This window comes from Lissotriton helveticus, chromosome 3_1, assembly GCF_964261635.1.
Source record: "Lissotriton helveticus chromosome 3_1, aLisHel1.1, whole genome shotgun sequence".
NCBI lineage: Eukaryota > Metazoa > Chordata > Amphibia > Caudata > Salamandridae > Lissotriton > Lissotriton helveticus.
In genome coordinates, this window is record NC_136061.1 from 1,903,910,402 (window position 1) to 1,903,936,157 (window position 25,756).

The following is a 25,756-nucleotide window of genomic DNA, read 5'->3' on the forward strand; positions in this document are numbered from 1 at the left end:
TAACGGTGGGTAGGTCCAATTTAGAACAGCTGTAGCATTAAACAACAAGCATTGGCATAGCCAATAGGTCTCGACTTTGGGACCTTATGAGTGTTTAGCCATGCAACAGTTAATGTTGTTGCAGTAAGGATATTGTGCTGCAAAACTAAATACTTATAAGGTACCAAAGGTGAGACCTATTGGCTATTCCAATGCTTGTTAATAATTTATCCTGTGAATTTTTGTGGCTTTCTGAGGAAACATGTAGCAAACTGATGAATATTTGTGTGTCAAGGGTGACTCCCATTTGAAATTAGAAGCCCCCGTTAAATGTCGCTGTGGCTCAGTGAACTTATGTAGCCATTCCAGGGATCTCTGTTTGACCTCATGGTCTCCAATTCCCAGTGAGTCTACTCCGTCTTTCATCCTTCCAAGGTCAATAAAATTAGTACCATTGAGTAGGGTAACAATAAAAATTAGTTATTTCAGCGGCAAGTGACCCAAGACTTGGGTAAACTTGTTCTTCAAAAATGCACATTTTATGTTTATGGTATGTTATAGTTTTCCATTTCTCAGCCCACACAGAGGAAGGTAGACTACCATTGAGAAGCAGTGGGTTTGGACCCATGGCAGCATCCCATTAAGTCTGTTGCCGTAGGAGCATTGGCTTAAGGTGTCAGTTGCCTTAGGTATTCACCATTATAGATATGAAATTAAATGAAAAGGCATTTATAAAGCGCATGGCTACCCAGAAGTGTCCCAGCGCTGTGGACCAACATGGACGGAGACAATCTAGGGAAACAACAGTCTTACATTGTTTTCTGAAGGTCTGGTGATTGGGGATCGAGCGTAAATGGAGTGGCAGGGAAATTCGGAGTTTGGAAGCGTTGTAGGAGAACAGTCGTCCGCCACTTCTGGATCTTCTTTTTCCGGGTACCTCGGCCAGACGCAGATCATCTGACAGAAGTTTTCTGTTAGCTTTGTAAGGAAGTATGAGGGCTGAGTTAATGGCTGGGGCTGTTCCTGACGCCCTTTATGGGCAATGCACAGTGATTTAAATGTAATGCGTTCAGGGAACGTATAGCCGGTTTAGCTGAATGTCTGTTGGGTGTGCCCGTCAGTAGTCTGGCTGCGCTGTTCTGGACTAGCTGGAGTTTAAATATTACTGAGGAGGGGGAGCCTAGGTGTTGTGCATTCCCGTAGTCCAGCCTGGAGAGTATTAAGGATTGTATCAATACCTTTTTTGCTGGTGGGGGAAGAAGAGGGAGGATTTTCCGAGCCATTCTGAGCAGGCCGAAACAGGTTGCTGTTGTCTTCCTGGCATGTGTTCGGAAATTCAAATCCTTGTCCAGCCAAATGCCCCAGACTCTTGATTTCGGTCCTGGGGGTAGTGGGAGAGCCCATGCTTGAAGGCCAGGTTGGGGTGAAAGCTGCTGTGGTTACCTAAGACCATAATCTCTTTTTTTTCACAGTTGAGCTTGAGCTGGGAACTATCCATCCATTTTGAAATGTCTTCCAGGCAGGTATGGAGACTGTTGGCGTCATGGTCGGCCTGATTGAGTGCCACCACCACTTGCGTGTCGTCCGCATAGGTCACTATGCGGATTCCGGAGGGGGCTACTATGGCTGTCAGGGGGTGCCATATAAACGTTAAAAAGGGTCGGGCTGAGCGAGGAGCCCTGCGGGACCCCACTTGTTAAGTTGGCCGGATCAGCTATAGTTTTCTCCTCAAAGACCTGAAAGGTTCTTCCTTCTAAGAAGGAGCACAGCCATTGAAGCACGGTGCCTGTGACTCCTATGTTTCTCAGATGTTTAATTAGGGTCACATGGTTCACCGTGTTGAACTCTGCGCTTAGGTCGAGGAGAATGATGGCAGTGGAACCTCCTGAGTCGAGGATTTTTCTGCTTTCCTCTACTATTGCCAGCAGGTCCGTTTCAGTGCTCTGATGAGGACGGAACTCCGTCTGGGAGGAGTGAAGCAGATTGTGCGTTTCGAGGAAACCTGAAAGGGTCTGGTTGACAAACTTTTCTGTCACTTTATTTATTCCCTGAAGGAGAGATATAGGGCGGTAATTTCCCAGTTCAGCTGGATCTATGTTAGGTTTCTTAAGTAAAGCCTTGACCATGGCCTTTTTCCAGCTGGGGGGACCGATCCTGTATTTAAAGACGCATTATTCAGGTTCAGTATGTTAGGGGCTAAGGTGACTACAACTTTTTTCAAGATGTTAAGTGGGGCTGGATCTCTTGGTGATCCGCTCTAAACGGTGGACAACAATGTGAGAAGAGTTTCCAGGGGCATAAGGGTAAAGGTCTCAAGAGTGGGTTTAGAGGTGAAAGGATCTGATTTGATCTGCATTTCCAGGGCTTCATCCCTCTGTGGTAGAGATTCAAGGATGGCTTGTACCTTGTTGTTAAAAAAGTTTTCTAATTTATTGCACTGTTGGACGGAGGGATCTGGGGCAGTACGAGGGACGGGTGATTTGAGTAATTTTTTAATAATGGTGAAAGTTTCCCTGGGCGAGTTCTGGGCTAATAGAATCTTTTCTTCATAGTAGGATGCTTAGGCTTTTTTTATTTCTGCTTTATACGTTTGGATAGCAGCTCTATGTTCAGATTTTTTTGAGGGGAGGAATTCTTTTCTCCATCGTCTTTCTTTGATTTTGCATTGCTGTTTAAATGCACGCAACTCAGGGGAGAACCAGGGGGTGTTGTGAGGCTCTTTAGACTTTCTTATTCTGATTTTAGGGAATACTGAGTCCAGTGATTGTTCTATCCAGTTAGAGAAATATTTTGTTTGCTCTTGTTGGGCAGGGATTAGATTTGAGTTTGGTTCTTTCTAGAACTTGAATTCATTTCTGTAGGAGGAGTTTGGACCAAGGACGGCCAAGGGTCCAGGTGGGTTGAGAGGAATGATTTGTATGTTGGTGACTCCAGGAGAGGTTGATCAAGAAATGTGCGGTCCATGGGAGGAGGATAGGGTCAGATCCTTGGAGGTCCTCTAGGCTTGAGAAAACCTGGTCTGATAGGTTACCTTTCACATGGGTGGCTTGTGAGATCTTTTGCATCAAATGAAGCGCTGAGAGGTCCCTAGTCAGCTCATTTGCTTTAGCAGCTAGTTTATCATCAAAGTGGAGATTGAAGTCTCCAAGGAGAGTAAAATTGGGTGCTAAGCTTGCTAGGTTAGCTGCTGCTTTCAGTAGTGATTGGTTGAATGAGCCCATTGCTCCGGGGGGGGGGGCGATAGATGAGGATACCCGAGAATGATAGGCGGGATGAGAGTTCTACATTAAAGTGAGTGGTCTCGCAGTCAGCGATTGGACTCCCAAGTAAGCGGCAGATTAATTGCTCCTTATGGATAACTGCAATCCCACCCCCTCTGCCTGTTGCCTAATCAACCCTCCGCATCACAAAGCCTTGAGGAAGTACTTGAATGATGTCTGGTTCGGCGCATGAGTTAAGCCATGTTTCCGTCAGAAACAGCACATCTGGGTCTAGATCTTTAAGGAGCATCCAGATTTCAGTTGTGTGTTTAGGAAGGGATCTACAGTTTAGTAGGAGGATATTGAAATAATCGGAGGGAGTGGGGAATTCCTGGTTGGAGGGGGTAAATATGTGCCGACATTCAGGGCAGTGGTCGGGGAACTTTTCCTGCAGAAAAATATATTATTATAGATTAAGAAACATTCTTGCTATAGATATATTAGTATGTCTATGACAGAGGAGGTGTGTAGGACCCCATATGGCCTCTGCATTGGTGGCTTATATTTGAGAGGGACTCTTTTATGGTTTCAGCTGAAATGATTGATATTTGAGTGACACTCTTCCATGGCCTCCCCATTGATGGCTGATATTTGAGTGGCACTCTTCTATGGTCTCAGCAGTGAATGCATGGGGTGGTGCAAGGCTCAGAGGGCTGAATGGATGCCTGCAGCAGATTATTGCTCTTTCATTTGCTGATACAGCCAATCTGGATTGCTGTAATTTAGAAAAGTTGTTACTTGAGAGAGGGTTTAACCCTACACGTGCAAATGTAAACCTCTTTGATAAAAGGTTCCTGGGAGATAGGCAAAAATGGCAAATTCATTTTGCAGAGCCCTTATAACAACTACATCACAAGCATGGTGAACCATGTCCGTGGAGTGAATGATACCAAATCTTGTGACCAATTATATTACTGTAGCCTACAGATTTTAAATAATAGTTGATACAATGAGTTGAAACTGACAAGTATTCAAATTTCTGTTATAATTAGGGAGTTTTGATTGACGATTAAAAAATAATAAACTTAAAACCTATTTGTAATAAATCAACATACTACCTCCATGTTTGCGGGAGGAATTTTGACACATTGGCTTCATTGCATATTTAACCAGACATAGTCAGAGAGTTGAAAATACACCATATGAGTCCCGCAACCAAATTTTGCACACGCACAATTATAGACACAGAGTGATAGACACAGAGGCTAAGGGAGCATGCAGCCACATGTATATAGCAACAAACACACATAAGTGACCGACAGGGACACAGAGGAACAAACATCCAAACTACAGATACACACATACAAGCAAAGAGTGGCATTGTGTGACAGAATGATAAACATAGTTGCGTAACACAAAATGACGGCCACCCCCGTGCAGATTGTGATATGGGATCTCTGAGTCTCCTATATATTAGAGATATTCCTGAGGTGTCGCAGACATACAGCTTCACACACAATGCTAGATAAATGCAGTGAAGCAGATCTACGAAGTGACATAAACCCGGTCTCTTACGGTAAAAGACCTACACGGGGACTGACGTACAGGCCCGATCAGGTTTACACACACACACGCGCGCACATATAGAGCTAATAATACGTGCTTGCAAACAATAATAACCACATACACATGCACGCGCACTGATACACCAAGTGGCTTGCATACAACGTGAAAGGCACGCAGTATTCCATGCGCGCAAGCACACACAGTCATGGACACTAAGAGACAGCTACAGAAAGTGGTCCACGCACAATCCCACCTAGAGGTGCACAGATATACTGACCGAGCGCCCGATAACCCGCGAGGACGCAGAGTGACGGACTTACTGACAGAATGACATGCTCAGAGAGTCCCGCGGAAAGAGGGTGTCGTACGCCAAGAGTGAGAACACATACAAACACGTATGGATTGAAAATACTACAGACACACCAACACTGCGCGCGACAAATACACAGAGTATTAGACATAGATCCTGACAGAGGGCATAGTTGAGAGAGGCGAAGGCGTAAGTACAAAAACACTCAGCCCACCAGGGACACAAAGAATAACAGGCAAAGGGAGTGACGAATACAAATACACAAACAAGCGCACACAGAGTTGATGACAGGCACAGCGATGACAGATACGCACACAAATATAGGAAGAGAGAAGGAGAAAGGAGCACACACCCGGACGGCACAGATCCTTGGCCAGTGGAAAAACAAGTAAAAGATGAAAAATATCTGCTTAGGATAAACAATCGTGAGCCCCCTTCTTACAGCAGGAAAGTCTCAGTAAATGGCGTAGCTGCTCTGTGCTTAATATGCTTTTATTTTATATAGCCTTTATGTAGCTCCTGTCAGCAGCGCCGCCCTTCCTTGGCTCATTTTGACTGTAACAGGAGCACGGAAGAGCAGGGTGTGTTGGGCCCGATAAAGTACCGGTTACAGAGGCCGCACAGCCGCCTTTGTACTTGGACTTTTATATGGCGCATCCCCAGGGATAAAGCGGCTTTGCACAGACTCGCACGGTTTGTAGTGCTCGAGTGTAGGAGCCAGGATTAGAGCTCCGTCACCGGGTTCCAAAGGTTCTCGGAACATGTCCGGCTTGTTGCTTTGTTGAATTTACTGAAGCAAGCGGCCCAAAAGTAAAGTTAAAGAAGGAAGACGAGCAAAGGAGGGGCGCAACGCGAGAAGCTTGTGATAAGAGAACCGATGTGAGAGGGGGAGCAGGAGGTGAGCCTGCAAGTGGTGCACGCGGCAAAGGAAAGCCATAAAGGAAAGACAAATGGCGCCTGATCGGGCGCTGAAAGCTGGAGGTTGCGCGCGTGCTGGCGGTGCGTAACCTTATGCGCTAGGCCAGTAAAAGCGTGTGGCAGCACTTTTAAAAGCCACTTACTAAATGTCTCGCAGAACAGCGCATGTGCTGGCTCAGCGAGACCTAAAAACACATGGTTCAGAACATTGGGGACATGAACTAAAAGGCCCAGCTCTCCGCACCCTCGTGTCTGCTTCGCGCTGTAGAAACACCATATACATACATTTGCAGAGCTAGTAATTGTGAAACAAATTTGTTCTCGTCCAAAAGTCATTGATGTCCTTCTGAGATTACACTACAGTGAAACCGATTGCTATCATTCAGTCCATCATTGTGTAGTAATCTCTACACACCTGGGATCCTAGTTATCTCAGTTCCCACATTAACACTTTCAGAAAAAATATTCAGATGAAAATGCTATTTTGTATTGCATGTGCTTTTCTCAGCCTTTAACATATGGAGTCCGTAGGAATTTTAATAATATCAATATCAGTGTTCGATTTAGTTCACTTTTATTCAATTTCTGAGTACTGTGTCTTATAAGTCTTACCACTCTGAGTGAAAGAAAGCAGGGAACTCTTTAAGATGATTGCCCTCCCGTGCTTGTTATACTTGCTACAAAGCATTCCCTACAAAGTACCTCTACACTTATTTAGGAAAGTTGGCTGCAAACTGCGTGGACTTCTATGAGATGGGGGTAGCTCGAGAATCCCCCTGGGTAAGCTATAGGCGGACGTATATGAGGGGGGGCTGACAGGCCCAGACGTGCGCAAATACTACTCGGCGGCCCAGTTGATTGTAAACCATGATTGGGTATTTACAGACAGGGACAAACCAGCACATACAGTGGACTGTGAGGCCATGGGCAGCCAGGACTATCCAGCACTGCTCTACCGGAGAAGACGGGAGGGGGTGGTGCCGACCCATACTCAGATGGGGCATGGCGTGACGAATCAGATGCCGCATTAGGAAAGCGATCTACTGTGGGCAGTCTGAAAGCTAAAGGGTTTGCAGAGATGGGAGCTCCTAGGTATTGAATATCTGGGAAACATATGAAGGCGCCAGCCTCTGAATACGTTTGAAGAGCTGCAGACTGAGTTTGAGATGGAGGACTCTGAAATGTTTCGGTATCTGCATTTGGGGCACGCACTTAGGCAGCACATACTGGAGGGATAGCAAATGCCTGAGTCAACTCCACTGGAGGACCAACTGCTATCAGATCCTATGACCACTAAAGGGACCTCTATGACCTACTGGAAGTTATTGAACAATACTCCTGACCCCTGCAGAAGCTAAGGGAAGTATGGGAGGGTGACCTAGGATGGATCAAGGATGATGATGTACTGAGGCGATCCAAATCCCCAGGGAGATGGCGATCCGTGCCTGCTTCAGATTGGTGCAATTGAGGATACTACATAGATGGTACTATTCCAGATGCGATACAGCTCTGTGCAGTAGGGATTGTGGCATGGTGGGTTCCTTTTTTCATTTATTGTCGGACTGTCGCAAGATTCAGCATTACTGGAGGGGTATGGCACAGGTCATGTCTCGGATTGTGGGCCGCAATGTACCGACAGAGGCTAGGTGTGTCCTTCTGCACTCAACGGGGGAGGAGGTGTTGACCAGATACTCGAAAATATGGCTCTTGCTGGCGGCGTTGGTGGCAACATGAAATATATGAAGAACCTGGGTGCAGAGTAGGCTACCGAGCATAACAGACAGGGAAAACGACCTAGACTGGTGTCAGAGGGCGGAGGAGGTGAGGTACCACAGCCTGGGCCGCCCCATGAAATGGGGGAAGTTCTGAGACCCATAGCGTGCATATAGAGGGTAATGTGAATCCCACTCGGGACGATAATTGTTGCTTAACTACCAGATGTAAGTTGGAGGTTACCCTATCTCATTCAGTAATTATGATGCGCTAGGTGATCACACACCTCTTCGGTAATCATTCAGTTGTTTTACGTGTAAATTGTCTTTTTCTCTGTACTACTTTTATAACGATCAATGCCGTTCTATAAAAAAAAAGAAATAGAACGGAAACAACCTCATTGTAGTCCGTTTTAAGACGGATTGACATAATCACATCGAAAAAGTACATCTCAATGGACCAAACTGATCTATGACAAAAATAAGACTGCTTCAGGTTCCAGCTAGGTGTACACCATAGTACGATATAGAACAAATTGTACGATGTGAGATAAAAGAAACCATCGGCAGAAAATATTTATGCACAGTGCTAAAGACAAAAAACTTAATTCCATTTGTGTGCCACGACTCGAGATGAGGGCTGTGCTTATCTGATTTCATTGCTTATGTTAGAGGCTTTCAAAATTTTTATTGAAGGCCAGAATTTGTGGTTTGAAATGACTGGCAACCAAATGTTGCACTCTTGACGTTGATGCAACTGTGATTGATTCTTTGGTGCAGTCTTCTCTGAGGGTGGAGTCCCACGAGGAAATACATTTTTTCTGCTTTCTTGTCCTTTTTGGCTCTGAGCTCCAAGTTATATACCGTGAGACTTCCCTGCACACTTTCTCTCTGGGGCCAATGGCGGAGAGGAATCTATGTGGCAAGCAACCGAACAACAATCTGTTCTAAACCTGGATGCCACAGATTTATGGTCTACCAAAGTCTGGGAGAAGATAGAGATGTGGAGCACATACATGAGGGACAGTGTCATGTGCAAGGTAGAGCAGACAGGCAAAGGTCAGCAGCCCCATGATTTTATCATTTTTACTGTCGGCAGTCCCTGACACAATAAGCCAGATCCTAGAAATTATTGCTACTTGCAGACTATTAAGACAAGCATTTGCCATGCAATCGGTCTCACCTTTGGGAACTTATATGTATTTAGCTATGCACACATTATCCTGGGTGCTGAAACATCTATTGTTCTTTGACATGGAGGGAAAGTAAGCACCAAACTGCGTGACACACCAGGTATGGGAACACATGGAGAGAAATATTGCCTTGCAGCGGGAAATGTTATAGTCCAAAGCTCTGTTTTTAATTTAAAATCAGGACCTTCAGTGGTCGTATCACAGAAAATACAAGATTTGAAAAAATATATTTGTCTACGGGTGCTCGTGGAAGACAATTTCTATAGACTGGAATCTAGAGAATGAAGTGATTCTGGTATTTTACTGACCTCTGCTGGTCGTTTTCTATCAAAGTTAAATAGAGGCAGTTGCCACAAAAAGAAAAAAAAGAAAGTCGCTCAGCAGAAAGCAATTCTGGTATTTTACTGACCTCTACTGGTCGTTTTCTATCAAGACAGTTAAATAGATGCAATTGAACAGAAAACAAAAAGTCCCTAAGCTGAAGCAGAGAAGTCCTAGGGTTGATCTCCGGAGCCCACAAAGTACATACACATTTAAGTATATACTAAAGTATACAATAAACAACAAGGACAAATCCGTAGAGGGGTATAGCCTAGTTAATGACCTGTACCCTTTTTGAAAAGGAGCACAGACAACCAGTGGCTGTTTTAGAAGACCCCTCACCCACCTACCTAGTTGTTGGCATGCTTCATCATTGGGGTCCCAGCTGGATTGCTGAATGCAATCCAGATGTGCTTCAACGCTTGATTTACCGTGGAGCAGGTTTTTTTGTGATAACGTGAAGTGCTATGTGAGATGTGACTAAATGATAAAAATGTCTCTAAGAAATGCCCTTGTAATGAGTTTTAATGAAAGGGTCTTAGGACATGATTAAAAACATGGGCAGGATATAATAGAGGTGAAAAGTTGTGCCTCAATATCCCTACAAGTGTAGGGCGACTAGTTTCAGCCTTCTACGTTATTAGTGAGGCTTTCTTCAGCAACAAATATGTGAAAGTGGCAAAAAAGTGGAGCGGCCACTCAAGGTGTATCAGTACGCGTCCTAAAGTGCGCTGTGAGTGTGGTGGGATTGTTTACTTACGGACCCTTCACGGTGAGTATTTTAACTCAGTGCTACGCGGACCTACTGATCCTGCCAAAAGAGGGAGCTCCCTGTAATCAGACCTTTGTCTAGGATAGCTTCCGCAAGAACCTATGGATCTCGCCGGTCTCGAATCCTCGACCTAAAAAACTGGCCTAGGTGGAATTGTAATGATCCAGTCTTCCTTGCAGGCTACAACTGTGAAAAACTTGAACAGGGTTGGACGCATTTTCTGTAACCTTTGGGAACCATTTTGGGAAGTGGGGAGCTGGAGGTATGATATTTGGCCATATTGACAATCCTCATTAGCCAAAACCTTTTGATTTTAATACAAATATATACATATATTGCTCATACTCTCTTTCAGACAGCATTCTTCATCCATTGATCTGCTTCTGTCACCCCACTTTTAACCGTGTATTAACTTCACTATGACAGCATTCTGCCGTTTCCCGTGAAGCGCTTTCGCAATGTGTGTTTTTTGAGACAAACAAAATATTTTTGCTTTTAGCCAATTTTTTTTTATCTGGAGGGAGTACAGCAGCTCCTCCAATAATTAAGTTTTGCAGAAACCCTAACAAAAGAAAACAAGCATAGTCAAAGCAAAAATGCTGCCAGCCAATGCCAGACCGATTGATTTTTGCCAATGCCTGTTTTATATTGGAATCTGCAGGAGGAAATCGGAGCAGGAACAAATGGGGGGCCAGGTCAATGCAGAAATAATAGGTCCGCTGTTTCTTTCTTTTTTTTTTTTAAATTGTATTTCTCTTCTCTGCTTTCAGTTATAGCACTCTAAAATTCTAAAACTAAAAGTTTCTGCCAGGTTGATCCTGTTTTAGTCAGTGTCGACAGATTCAAAGTTTGCTGCATCAACTCCGCACATATCCCTTTGTTTTTCTGCTTTAAAAAAAATAAATTCCGACTGTAAATCATTCATATTATGTACTTATACATAGTGGCTTTCAACCAACCCTCTTCATCCATTGGTCTGTTATGTTTTTCAAATTTTTCTTCTCCCCTTATAGCATGCAGCATGAGCCAGCCCCACTTCAGCCATTAGTTGACTTCACTGTGAGTAATGGCATTCTGGTCTTTCACAAGATGCACATTGCACCCAATGTAGCTCCCTTCAGTGCCATGGACTACTATGGCAATATGCATATTTTTGAGAACAAAGAAATATTCTTTCTGTAGTAAAAAAAAGAAATATTGACGGGGCCCCAGCTGCTCCTCCACAACAATAAAGCTTTACCAACCATCACAAACCAAACATTTGCAAAGCCAAAATGCTCAGCCACCGTAACACATATTGGCTTTTCACATGATTATTTCTTCTATTATTATTATTATTAAATCGGTTTTGTATAGCGCCCGGTTACCCTAGAGCATCCCTGCGCTTTTGCCAACTAGCGACATCCTGAATAACAGAAACCAGGAAAATAAAAATTAACAGAAGAGGAGGGTCTTAAGTTGTTTTCGGAACCGCAGGAGGCATGGTTCCGCGCGAAGGGCTAGGGGTAGGGCGTTCCAGAGAATGGAAACGTTGACCGAGAATCTCCTACCACCCGATCGGGCCTTTTTTACCCTAGGGACGACCGTCAGGTGTTGCTGGTCTGAACGTAAAGTTCTGCTCGCTTTGTACGGGATCACCATCTTCTGCAGAACGGGGGGGCCTTTGCCTTGCAAGATTTTGTGTGCGAGGCATAGGGATTTAAATTTCACCCTTTCCCGTATTGGCAGCCAGTGTAGTGCCCTCAAAGCTGGTTTGGCGGAGCAGGACATGGGGATGTTGTAGAGCGTTCGAGCTGCCGCATTTTGAATTTGTTGGAGTCTGTTCAAGGTGCTCTCAGGGGCCCCAAGGTAGATCGCATTGTTAAAATCCAGCCTGGACATAATTAGACCCTGTATCAAGAGCTTTCTTGATAGCAAAGGAATGAGAGGCAGTATCTTACGTACTGATCTAAGGAGACCAAAACAGACACCCGCCAGTTTGGATGCCTGGGCTCTAAGGGAGAGATCTCGTTCCATCCAGATGCCCAGGCTCTTGATCTCATCCTTGGGTTCAGGAAGGCACCCTAAGCAACTGGGCCAGGCTGAGCTGGGGAAGGAGGGGTTTTTTGGTCCCATAACCATGATCTCTGTTTTGGACCCGTTCAATTTGAGTGCTGAGTCCCCCATCCAGGAGTGTACCTGTGAGAGGCAGGCTTGGAGTGTCTGGGAGTTCTCCGAGGATTGGGAGAGGGCGAACACCAATTGGGTGTCATCGGCATAGCTCACGATCTTGATGTTGAATGGAGCCACCACTTCCTCCAAGGGGGCCATATACACGTTGAAAAGTGTAGGACTCAGGGAGGAGCCCTGAGGCACACCACAATGGAGGTGGGTGGATGCCGATCGTGCGCCCCCTTCCCATACCTGAAAAGATCTTTCGCTAAGAAATGACCTAACCCAGTTTAGCGCTGTTCCTCTCACTCCGGCATCTGATAGTCTCTGGAGTAACACTTGATGGTTCACAGTGTCAAATGCTGCACTCAGGTCCAGGAGGATCACTGCCACTGATCCCCCTGAGTCAAGAATGCAGCGTGCCTCCTCCATGACTGCCAGCAAGGCGGTGTCAGTGCCTTGGCCCGGGCGAAAGCCAGTTTGGGAGCTTTTTAGCACTCCATTGGTCTCCACAAAATTGGATAACCTAGAGTTAACCAATTTTTCTGAGATTTTGCTCAGCCCTGGAAGGAGCGAAATGGGCCTATAGTTGGCCATGTCTGCAGGGTCCAGAGAAGGTTTTTTTAAAAGGGCTTTCACTATAGCACTCTTCCAATTAGGTGGGACAATGCCGGTGCTTAACGAAGCATTGATGACTTTGGTGATAGGTTCCACAATGGAAGGGGCCACTAGTTTAAGGATTCTCATAGGGGCAACATCCCGGGGAGAGCCACTCTTGATAGAGCATAAGGCTTTGAGGACTTCATCCCTGGTGACGGGCCCAAAGGATTCCAGCGTTGTCTGGGGACATACCCCATCCTCCCAAGGCCCAGGTCCTATCTTGGGCGGGGGTAGTGAAATAAGAATCTTTTCAATCTTCGTAAGAAAGTATTCTGCTAGATTCTTACATTTGGTCTCCAGGTTCTCCGTGGGGGCAGATGGTGTTGGAACTTTCAGAAGTTCTTTAACCACCAGGAAGGTTTCTCTTGAGGAGTTAGAGGCATTGTCAATTCTCTCCTCGAAAAACTGAGTTTTAGCCAACCGGATGGCATTTTTATAACTCCTCATTGCCGATCGGTATTCCGTTTTACTGGCTTCCTCCCAGTCCTTCCTCCACGAGCGCTCCAATTTTTTACACGCCCTCCGCATGGCCCTTAGCTCGGGAGTATACCATGGGGCGGTGTGAAGTCTTTTCTCCTTTGTGCCTGCCGATCTTATGGGAAGGACAGCGTCTAAAGTGTTTGATATCCACCTGCAGAAATCTGCTTCCGCCAAGATAGGATCCTGTGGAAGAGAAGGACGTGAAGCTTCTAGGCTGCAAGTGAAATTCTCCACTGAAAGCCTAGCCCATGGTCTGTCAGGTACACCCACAATGGAGGGGGGGATGCTTACACGTTTAGTTTCCCAGGTGAAGGGGATCAGAAGATGATCCGTCCATGGCAAAGGAATGGGGGGGGATGCTTTCATGGTGGGAATATTTGTAAGTATGGGATCTAGCAAGTGGCCTTTGTTGTGAGTCGGATCTAGATTAATGAGATCTATTCCATAAGTTTTGAGGTCACATAGGAGGGCCGTTGCCAGCCGCTCTTCCTGATCATCGAAGTGGAGATTAAAGTCTCCCAAGGCGATGAAGTTAGTAGCAGAGGCAGCGTCGACCGTTACCGTTTCCATAAGGGAACTGATAAAATTACCAGTCTTTCCAGGGGGGCGGTAAATTAACAGCCCCAACAAGGAGGTGGTAGGTGAGATTTGGAATGAGAACTTACAGCTCTCACAATCTTCTAGTTCACCTTTCTGAGTTCTGCAGGTAAATTCGTTCTTATACATGATGGCTACGCCTCCTCCTCGACCAAGAGGACGATCCTGTGTAAGGATATGAAAGCCGGGGGGGAGAGCGTCAACAATATCTGCCTCCGCACCCTGTGTGAGCCATGTTTCTGTTAGAAACAGGATATCTAGCTCCTGCTCCCAGATGAGGAGGTTCACCTCAAGCGAGTGTCTGGGGAGGGATCTGCAGTTCAGCAGTCCGAGGCGAATTGTGTGTTTTCCCGACGCTGGGTTAGGGGGATGGCATCGGGCGCAATGAATAAATGGTGCAGAATCCGTATTGAACGAGGAGCAATACGAGGGTGACAGGGAGCGTAACTGATGCAATGCTTCTCTGCCATAGGAACAAGAGGAGCCGGGTGAAAACGGCAGAGTAGCTGGCCCTAGGCTCGTGTGGGCTCGGACGGGCGCAGACGGGCTTGCCTTAGGCGCTCCCGCTGCGCTCGTCCGCTGCGCTTCCGACCCTGACACATTTTATGGTTGGTTGGTGGAAGTGACGCTGGCTGGGGGGCGTGGCCTAAAGGGGGCGTGGCCTGCGCCCTCGCGGTGCTCGCCGAGGGGGGGTGAATGGCGGAAGGCGGCGCGGCAGCGTTAGGACTCCGCTACCCGTGCCTCTCAGTATCTCTGGTGCCCTGCGGCGAGTTGCAGATGGGCAGAAATTAAAATCAAAGTAACAGGTACAATTTTTAAAATCAAAATCAAGTAAAACAGAGTGCGCTCTCCCGGCTGCTTTGCCTCAGGAGTTGTTGACAGGTATAACCATGATCCTTGGAGGTTTGCATTACAGTTGTCAACCCTTCACCTGCACTTTGCTGATTTCATTATCTCCAAGCGGAATGTTTCTGCTCTGCACTTTATACCATGAATGTAACCCACCTTTCATTTACTTTCTGCCCCCTACTATGATTTTTCTTTCCTTGCACGCATTTCTCCCCTTAGCCTGTCTTTTGCCACCATTTTACTGCTATATGCTTTGTCCTTTAGTCCCCCCTTTTCCACATCCCCCTGTGCTGCCTCTTAAGCTCTGCCAACCTATTCCCTTCCTAAGTCTGCAGTTCTCACTTTGGTTATTTGGTCTCACAGCCACAACTCAGTCTCACGCCATCATCTCCACCACTGACAAAACATTACATCGGACAGGTGGGTGTTGCAAATAGTCCAAAGGGGCTACTCCCTCCCCTTCAAGACTACCCCTCCAGCCATGCCTCTAGTGTACGATCGGCTGATGGAGGATCACCTTGCCTTGCTCCGCGAGGAAGTCTCAGCTCTCTTGGCCAAAGGATCTCTAGAGAGGATTCCCAGGTTTGAAATAAACGGTGGTTGCTATTCATGCTACTTTTTTGTGCCAAAGAAGTGCAGAGACCTTTGTCCTATCCTAGACCTAACAGCCCTCAATTAATTCCTCAAAAAGTTGAAATTCAAGATGCTCGCTCTTGCTCAGGTCTTGTCTGCCTTGGTCCCAGGAGACTGGATGGTAGCACTGGACTTGCAGGATGCCTTTTTTCATATCCCGATTGTGCCTGCCCACCATTGCTCTCTGAGGTTCACGATGGATCATGAGCACTTTCAATTTGCGGTGCTCTCCTTTGGCCTCACCAGCACCCTTCTGGTGTTCACAAAGGTTATGGCGGTATTCGCAGCTCATCTGTGGCGATCAGGGGCTCTAGTCTTTCCCTATCTTGACGACTGGTTGTTGAAGGCGGACTCGCCCCAAGCAGTAGTCAGCCACCTCCAGGCTACGGCGAACCTCCTGCATTCGCTTGAGTTCACTATCAACATGCCGAAGTCACACATGACTCCCTCTCAGACGCTTCTTTTCATTGGGGCGGTTCTGACATGGTGCAGTTTCGTGCCTATCCCCGGAACGGCGAGTCCAAGATATTCAGGCTATGATACAGATGTTTCAGTCTGTATCTTGGATTTCGGGGAGAATGACTCTGAGGCTGTTGGACCTCATGGCCTCCTGCATTCTGCTTGTGGCACGTGCACATGCAGGCTCTGCAGTGGGAACTGAAGTTCAATGGGCACAGCATCGAGGAAATCTCACCGACCTGGGTCAGATTTCAGAGGGCACTGCGAAAGACCTGCAATGGTGGCTAACGTACTGCGATTGGTTCAGGGGCAGACCCCTCCCCTTCCCTACCCACATCTCACAGTAGTGACGGATGTGTCCCTTTTGGAATGGGGTGGCCATCTGGGGGAGGTGGAGATCAGAGGACTATAGTCTCCGGCAGAAGCTCTGCTCCATAACAATCTCCTGGAGCTTCGGGCGATCTGATCCGGCTGGCAGTGAAAGCCTTTTTACCATCAGTAAAGGGAAGGCTCATACAAGTGTTCATGGACAACACTCCCGCCATGTGGCACTGCAACAAACAGGGTGGAGTGGGATTGTGGACTCTTTGTCAAGAGGCCCCAAGTCTCTGGACTTGGCTGGAACATCAGGGCATTTCCCAGGTGGTTCAACACCTTACCAGTTCTCTGAACGCCTGGGCAGACAAGCTCAACCGAAGGTGCCTTACGGATCAGGACTGGCGTCTCAATGCGGAGGTGGCAGAAGGTCTCTTTCAATGGTGGGCAGAGCCTTGGTTAGATCTGTTTGCCTCTAAAGAGAACGTGCAATACAGCTGTTTTGCGTGTTCGAGTTTTCTAAGGCGGTACTCGCTCAGCGATGCTTTTCGCCACGAGTGAAGCTCAGGCTCACACCTTTTCGCCCATACCACTCCTGCCCAGAGTGCTCAAGAAGATCAGGAGCGACCGGGCACACGGTATTCTTGTGGCTCCTGACTGGGCACGGAGAGTTTGGTATCCCGAGCTTCTGGATATGAGCATCGATCCTCCGGTCAAGCTGCTTCTTCGGGAGGATCTTCTGTCGCAGCAGCAGGGTAGGGTTCTCCCCCTGAACCTGTACACTCTCTGCCTCTTTGCGTGGAGATTGAGCGTCAACAGCTGACATCTTTTGACCTTCCCACCGAAGTCTGTGATGTCATTTTAGCAGCCGGGCGTCCCTCTACAAAATCGATATACGCCTGCTGATGGAATTAATACTGTTAAGACCGGTTTGTTGACCCTTGATCTGCTCCCTTATCTCAAGTCCTGTTTATTCTCTCCTTGGCCCAGCAGGGCTCTGCTCTGGGCACTTTGAAGGGCTAACTTTCAGCCCTTCTTTTCTATGGCTGCCTGACCAGCCCTCTATTTAAATCTCCTCTAGTGCAAAGGTTTTTGAAGGGTTAACTCATTTGTACCCCCCTTCACCTTTAATCATGCTTCAGTGGGACCTTAACTTGGTGCTTACTTTCCTGATGTGTGTGCCATTTGAGCCGCTGCATAACTGCCCTCTGCAATTGCGCACCATCAAGACAGCTTATTTGGTGGCAGTAACCTCTGCCAGGAGAGTGAGTGAACTGCAGGCTCTGTCGTCCCAGCCTCCTTACCTAACGATCTTTCCGAACAATGTAGTACTCAGGACTAGGGCACCCTTTCTCCCTAAGGTGGTAACACCTTTCCACCTGGGACAGTCGATCACCCTTCCCACTTTCTATGCTCCCCCTCATCCTTCCAAGAAAGAGGAACGTCTCCATCGGCTGGACCCCAAACTACCTTGATCGAACCAAAGAGTTCCGGGTGGGACATCCAACTCTTTATTGGATATGTGGGTGCAAAGAAAGGCGCTGCTGTCCAGAAGAGGACTATATCCCGATGGATCATCCTCTGCATTAAAATCTGTTATGCCTTAGCCAAGAAGGATCCTCCTGAAGGGCTTAGGGACCATTCTACCAAGGCAAAGGCGGCCACCACGGCTCTTCAGCTTGATGTTTCCGTCTCTGACATATGTCAAGCTGCCACATGGGCATCTCTGCACATGTTCGCCAGACACTACTGCCTGGATTCTCAGGTTTGCAGAGAAGGCCTGTTTGGTCACTCTGTATTACAGGCTCTTCTGGTCTAAGCCTTTCCGCAGTCCCGCCTCCTGCGACGGACTGGCTTGGGTATCTGTTCAAAGGTAAGAAATCTGCTGCTAGATGTCTCTATCAGATGAACAAGTTACTTACCTTCTTTAATGCTTTATCTAATAGAGACATGATCTATCCGCAGATTTCTTACAGACCCACCCATCCTCCCCGCACTGCAGTGTTGTTATTTTAAGTGTCAGGTATGTTTCCCTTCAGGGCCCTAGTTAATAATTTTGTAATATTGCATGATCAGTCTCTTCATGGCTTTGCGATTCTGGCGGGGAAAGTCATGAAAATTACTGACGTGAGCGCACCGGAGTGGCGCTTACATCGACGACGCGAATGTCACGACGATGACGAACACGTCACAGACTACGTCACGTAGAGTCGACCGACTCCACCTACCGGCGTGCAGGGTTACTGCTGCAAAATATCTTCCGGATCCAGCTTGAGGCCTGGAAGTTCAAAGGTAAGGAATCTGTGGCTAGATCATGTCTGTACCAGATAAGGCATTACCGAAGGTAGGTAACTTGCCCATTAATAGCATTATTCTCATCCTGATTCTGTGGAAACCTAGGGAGTTCAGTTATTTGGCTGGTGGCAAGATCATGCTGGTTGATATTATTTGGGTCAGTACTCCACTTTGCCTGTCTCTCTGTTAGGCCACCCATGGCCTTTTTTGTTAAGCTAAAAGAGAAAGGGATTTGATAGTGATCAAAAAATCCACAATTTGGTCCTCCTCTAGATTATCATGATAAAATCTAAGGTGGCTCCTTTGAGTGCCTTTCCTATACAGGAAGGCGGAAGAGGACAAGCTGCTTCGGGATTACTCTAGTGAAGGTTGAAGTCACCAGCAAAATTGTTTGTCAATTGTCACTGGACAAAATTATTTGGAAAGTTTTAAATTCCATGCATGGTTGACACGAAATTGTCTCAACCAGTGGAGGGTAAATAATATGGATTCTGGTGGGCTTGGAGACTATAGATTTGAGTTCCAGAGTAAGATATTGAAACGTGAGCAAAGAGTCTGAGGCCACTACATGCCAGGGGAATAGAGTATCTGCGATTTAGAGCTACTCCACCTCAAATGTTTTTGTTTTTTTTTACTTTATTTATACGTTTTTCAGTATATAAGGAGGTACAGTAAAGGCATTTTCACAGACAATAAAAACAAAGCAAAAATACAGTAGGCGGCAGTGAGGCATTAGGGCAGAATCACAACATCTGTTGTACATAGCAGGATAATCGCCAAATATTGACACCGTCATGGCATGAGTTCATGATCATAAAAAAGGAGTTGTTCGTCAGTTACATCCGAGATTTACATTACAAGATTGCATTATAACATCTGTGCAATCTAACAATGAAGAGCGTTGTTCCTATTGGCAACGATAATATAAGTACTGTCTTAGATCCATCATACATTCCTCTCTTGTAGGACTGTTGTATATCTTATATAATTCACGCTCGCTACAACAATGGTCCGTCACAAGTAGGTGATTAAAATTTAGTTCATTACAAATTAGGTCCGGGGGGACGCATTCTCCTCACATGCAGCAATCTCAGTGTCACTCGATGTAACCGTGATGCTCAAGAGATACACCTGGAGGGGTCCCCAGATATCTCTAGGTCTACACTTCATTGGTAGTGTGTCAGCATATACTGCATGTTGCTCCTGGCAGTGTGTGAGATCTGTTAGTCCCCATCGACATGCTACTCTACGCTTGGCGAGCAAAAGTGCTATGTCAAACAGTTTCCGATGTTGTTTGGGTATCTGCATAGTATAACCTAGCAGCATTATCAGCGGGTCTCTATCAAAGGGATATCCTGTTATAGCCTGGAGAGCCGTATGCACTTCTGTCCAGTAGTCCCATACCCCAGGGCACTCCCACGCTAAGTGTATGAACCCTGCTCCTTCCGCCTTGCATCTCAGACATCTATCGTCCTCTGATAATCGAAACCGGAGCTTCAACACCGGTGTATAATAAATCCGTTGTAGGAATTTGTAATGTATCACTTTTAGCCGACAGCTCGCCGATATGTGAGCGGTTATGGCACAGCAGTAGTACCACTGTTCGTCTGTAATTTCACTCCCAATATCCATCCCCCATCGCATGCGAGCCGGGCCATCAGCCTCTTGGCTGTGTGCTCTTATGTTCCTATATATACTTGAAACTTAATGTCCATCAGCACCCGAGCGTAACATATTATCTAACGGGGAAGTTATAGCGGGCTCAGTCGGATAATCCGGCAGCACCCCTTTCAATCCCTGGGATAGGCGTATATAATAAAACACCTCAAGTGGGGTAGGCTGGAGCTCCTGAAACAATTGCTCCTTGTTTCGAAGTTGCCCGTTTTGGAATAAATCACCCCACCTAGCAATCCCGAGTCGCTTGCACATCGCTTGAAATCCCGATTCCTGTAGTAGAGGCATCATAGGATGATATGTAAGTGACATCTGCGGAGAATATATCAGTTTTACCTGTAACTTACATGCTACACGTCGCCAGGCATCTACCGTACACGATACCGTAGTGGGTTTGGTGTCTATCGCTGTAACAGGACCGTGTATAAGGCTGGACAGTGGAAGTGGGTGCGCCACCCAGTCCTCTGCCGCTAGCTGCGGCATGTATGGTGTTGGAACCATCCAATGATATGCGTAGTGCGCCTGCGCACTCATATAGTACATAAATTCTCCTTTATCATATGGCAGTGTCACCGTAGCCCACTTGATGCGTGGTCGCTTACCTCCCCAAAACAGCCGCAGCAATTCCGACCGTAGTGTTGCAAATAAAAAAGCACCCGGGTGGTAGGGTATGTTCAGGAATAAGTAAAGGAACCGTGGTAATATGACCATCTTTATGAGCGATGCTCTACCCGCCAGGGAAATCGGTAAGGAAATCCAGCGTGTTACATTATCTGTCAATTTGGTGATCGCCGTCCCATAATTTAGTCTTAGCGTCTCATCCTTATCCGTAGATACCTGTATTCCCAAGTATCTGAGATCCGAGCCACACCATTCGAGCGGGTAATCTAGTTGAAACTCCTTAATAGCCGCAGTGAGGGGAAAAAATTGGGACTTACTCCAATTTATCTGTATGCCTGACATCCTTCCAAACACTAAAAATTCTCTTAACAATGGGTTGAGGTTCGTTTGGAGATCCTTGACATACAGCGTCAAGTCATCTGCGTATAACTCCACCTCAAATGTTATCTTCCCTTTCAAGACACACAATGGAGCGATCCAATGTAATGAGTAGATCCATGTTAGGTTATGAATCTTTTTGGAACCATGATTCCATCAGAATCGTTGGTGCAACAGAATTATCAACAATTGAATCATCAATCTCTAGTCTGTGTTTGACCTTAGCTCCACACGTGTGTAAGATTCCTCTTCTCTTAACTTGGCTGAGAACACTTCACTTTTTTTTTATTTATTTAAAAGCAGACAGCCAGATTAGACTTTGGGGAACAGCCAGGTTTTTAGTCTCTTTCTAAAATGAAGGAGATCACCGACTTGTCTCAGTTCCAGTGGGAGTTTGTTCCAAAGTCTGGCAGCTGCTACACCAAAAGTTCTGCCACCCGATTTAACTTTCCTGACTCTCTGTATCTTAACCAATCTCGCCGATGAGGAACAATGCTTCTAGCTGGAACGTGCCATTCAAACTTTCTCCGCATAGAAGCAGGACCAGACCCATGCAGAGCTTTAAACACTAGACAGAGGGAATTAAGCTGAATCCTCTGTCTCATCGGGATCCAATGCAACTCTGCCAAGGCCGAAGAGGAAGAACTTCTGGGCCAACCTAGGGCTAGCTTGGCTGCCGTTGACTGAATCCTCTGAAGTCTATCCAGAAGAAATTTCGGAGACTCTAACAGAAGGGTGTTGCAGTAGTCTAATTTGCTTAAAATGGTACTTTGTGCCACTAACGCACGCGCGTGAGGAGGCAACAGGGGGAAGATTTTACGTAGAGATCTAATAATAGCAAAACAACAGTAAAGACCTCGTAAGGAGAGACAAGAGGGATCTCAATAACATTATTCTATTTAACTTTTCTTTTTGAGACATGTTTTAGGAGGTCCAACTAAGTTCGGGATGATTATCATTAGGGATGTGAACATTGGAGTTTACAGTCTCATGTTCTATAAGCGGTCCCTGAGTTTTCGAGAACTAGTCTACCAAAAAGGGCATTCGTTTCCCCAGGGAGAAAGGAAGCAGCTGTTCTCTGCAAGCATAGTAAATCGCTGGGTCTAGGGTGTGAATGCGTAGACACCAGTGATTTGTGTCCCAGGCTTTGATCATTCCACTGCCGGAATTTTCCAGCTTTATTCATTGGTATAATAGTCTTAGAGATTTTAGTGGCTGAAAGGTCCATTTCCCTATATAATGAGCCCCCGTTCGAAGGCAAGATAGCAAGTGCTCTGACTAGGTAGTTGGCTGTGTGGTATACTCATCTAATAGAGGTGGCTTGGGGTACCTCTCTTTTCAATGAAAGTGGTGAGTATTAGGATCTCAGCTTTTAAGAGTAAGTAGGGGTGTGTAGATCTGAAATTTCGGGGAATAGCCACATATTGACTGGTGTATGGCAGAGTGTCAGAAGTAGCATATTGACAATTACAGAGACTGTTCACATTGTCCGAACACTTTTGGGGAACAGGTTGAAGCATACATTGAGAGGAAGCTGGGTTGGTAAAAGTGTCAGGTGGGGATTTTCTAGGGTGAAGGAAAGTACATGAGGCGGTCGTAGAAGAGGGAAGTCAAGATGGAATAGGGGTGGTAGTGGAAGGGACATCTTGAAAGTGTCATCTAGTGGGAACCTAAAGGAGGAGAGCACTTATAATCTCGGAAGATATAGTGAATGCAAATTGGGTAAATGACGGAGCCAGGATCAGGCGATCTAGTATTTATGTTTTTTCAAAAAGATTACCTTTTAAACTGGGCTCTTCGGCAATAAGAATGTATTTGTAGATGGTGATATGAGAGTGTCTCCAGTGGAGGATGGTGTTTTGTTCTATACACCAACCAACCTACCTTTTGCAACCTTAACTTTATTCATTAACAATAACTTTAGATTTCATAACTCTTCACCAGTAAATCTCTCTTGGCTGAGTGCACATCCCCCTATCGTAGATCAGTCAGCCCACCAGTGACTCTTTTTTTAAAATCTTTTTTTATTATCAGGATAACATGTGTACATACATACCATTAGAATTATAGCTCATTCATGGCAGAGTCCGTATGTATACATTCACATTATAAGGAATAACAATCAAAGGACGTTTTCATTTTCACCCCAACAAGTCCTGAATAAACACTCATTCTAAACGCCCCCCACCCAACCGTATCCCTTTGGCACTACTAATGAAGATCATCGCACTCGGCCCAGAACAGAATGATCATATTGCGGGAAATAAGCTAACACAGTTCTATAGAGGACTCTAGTGAGCAGGTATCATATCCGATGTTGGTCGTACTCCGCACTCAGAGCCGTACATGGATCGCTGCGAGGTCTACAACATGGCATATGGGGCGAACATTACACAATTGTGTTTCAACTGCTCATCCCTCAACCCTCAGTGCCCAAAGAGCCCACCAGTGACTCAATTGACCCACATTTCCATATCATCGCCCCTCTTCAGACTTATTGCTGCATGTATAGCTCTCAGCCTTCCAAAGGATTTGGTAGCGCAGAAATCTCTTGAAAATGTTGTAACCAGATCCCCTTTAAGACTTACTAAGTGGAACGCCAATTTCCACGGAGATTTCATCTCTTGGTACACAAATCTTTGCCACCGTGGTAGTGGGAGCACAACCTGAATGCATTGCTAAAATAATCACCTTACACCATTTAAGGTTCAGTCAATGATGAGAGGTTTGATGACGTTTTTAAAAGCTTTATTTCTCATTGAAGAGATTAGTTCGTATTTTTGTTCTTTTTTTCAGGTGACTCAGATAAGTCTGTTTTTGCAGAAATATAAAAGCATTTTTATTAGAGACCGTATTTAAAATAACAGCGTGTTCTGTAAAGGATATTAGACCCTATCTTAATCTAAAGGGACCTAACCTATCCTCGTAAGGACACATGAAGTGTTTGATTGGAAAGGAGCAAGTAAAATTTGGTAAAAGGCTAATAGCTATGGAAGGTTGAACTCCCCATAAACAGTAGTTCTGGAAACTTAGCCAAGTTCCCAGCTATTCCTGAGCTATGATTAGCATAAAGACGGAAGGTCTCCTCACAAAAGGTAAGGAAAATCACTGTTAGTAGTAGCTTACAGCAATCGTGGACAAGATTAGCACAGTAGAGCGCTAAGGGGCATGACAAGGAAGGTGTGCATAAAATGTGTTGCCCCTCTAGGATCATGTACTATATAGAAAAGCACAAACCATGTTGCAAACTCGAACTGTTGACTCATCCCGACCAATGGGAGAGGATCTTCTGATGGTCTGTCACTTTCTTCCTTGGTTCCCAAAGTAAACCTCCATGTCAACATGTTTGATAGGAGACTACAAAATGTTATAAAAGATACAGCTAGGAAGATTTTCATAAGTACCTTTAGCAAGTCTACTCTGTTGGTGGTTCAGTGCGCATTGTGTAACAATGGGCTGTTCTATGAAATGGAACATTAATATCTGGCATGTCCTGGTTAGATCATACAAAACAGAGCTATGGCAAGAATGTTCTTTCATTTCATTTTTGTTCATTATAAATATGTGGCAGAGAAATCTATCTAATTATGATAAAATCATATGGTGAAAAGAAATATGTTTTGCAGCAAACAGCATATTTCACGACAATGTCAAGTTTGACAGTTCAATTGTAAAGTTAAATTCAGCATGAAAGAAAACTATTTTTCTGTAGTAGGGGATCTCTGTGTATAGTCAGAATCTAGTGAATAGTCCCGCCCATGTGCGAGGACCCCGGCAATCAAAAATAATCTCTTAAGTTGTCAGAAAATTGCAGAACTGCAAAGACACTTAAGAGAGAATTTAAAGACAAATAATGCAGCCTATATCCACAGGCTACACTGTCCAGTACTTCAACTAGAAATTCCACCAAAAATCCACAAACAGCAAAGCCTGTCCAGATTTCCCTTGCTTTAACAGCAAAACCCCTCTGGAATGATCAAGAGGAAGGCATGGACAGACAAGCCCCATAGGCTGCCATTATGTGGCTTAAATAGGGTACTGTGCCTTTAAGATAACTTTCCATAACTTCTCCCAGTATCCCAGAATGCATAGCAGGTCCCTCTCACTTTCAGTTCTTTTTTCCGGCTCCTGCTTACAGGACCCTGGTGCATTGAGCTCTCCCTTTTCAAGGGTTTATTGGAGTTTTTGTTCACTTTTTGGATTTAAAAGTGTTCTCAGTTGATTCTTGGTAATTCCTTTTCACTTCTGTGTGTTTGTCCAGGCTTTTAGGTATCTAAAATGCCTGCTTTATTCGACAAGTGCCCAGCATGTGGAAGGAAGAAGGCCAAGACTGATCCACACGACGTCTGCATTCTTTGCCTCCCTGAAGAGCATGTCCCTGAAGATTGTGACATCTGCCAGACCTTTTCTACAAGGACCCTGAGGGAAAGGCTGAGAATTAGGCTCCAAGGCCTAGAAGAGAGGCGACTGCAGGCTGCAGGTGGGTCTGGGCAGGCTGGGAAGGCTCCCTCTGCCCCTGCTGAGGCCTCTGGGGGGCTCCCCAGAGGCAGGAAGACCAGCAAAAGGTCCCGGTCTCCGTCGACGTCGATAGCATCGACGACGACGTCGAGAGGGATGACGACGGTGTGTTCCCCTTCTCCCCGGGGCTCCGGGTCGAGACAGCGTGGAAGATC

The 25,756-nt window shown here is 45.9% G+C and overlaps 1 protein-coding gene across 1 annotated transcript in view; it reads left to right on the plus strand.

Moving 5' to 3' along the window:
• Positions 1-25,756, plus strand: part of IGHMBP2 (immunoglobulin mu DNA binding protein 2) — a 326,225-nt gene that overhangs the window by 230,539 nt on the left and 69,930 nt on the right. The gene's annotated exons all lie outside the window — the stretch shown is intronic.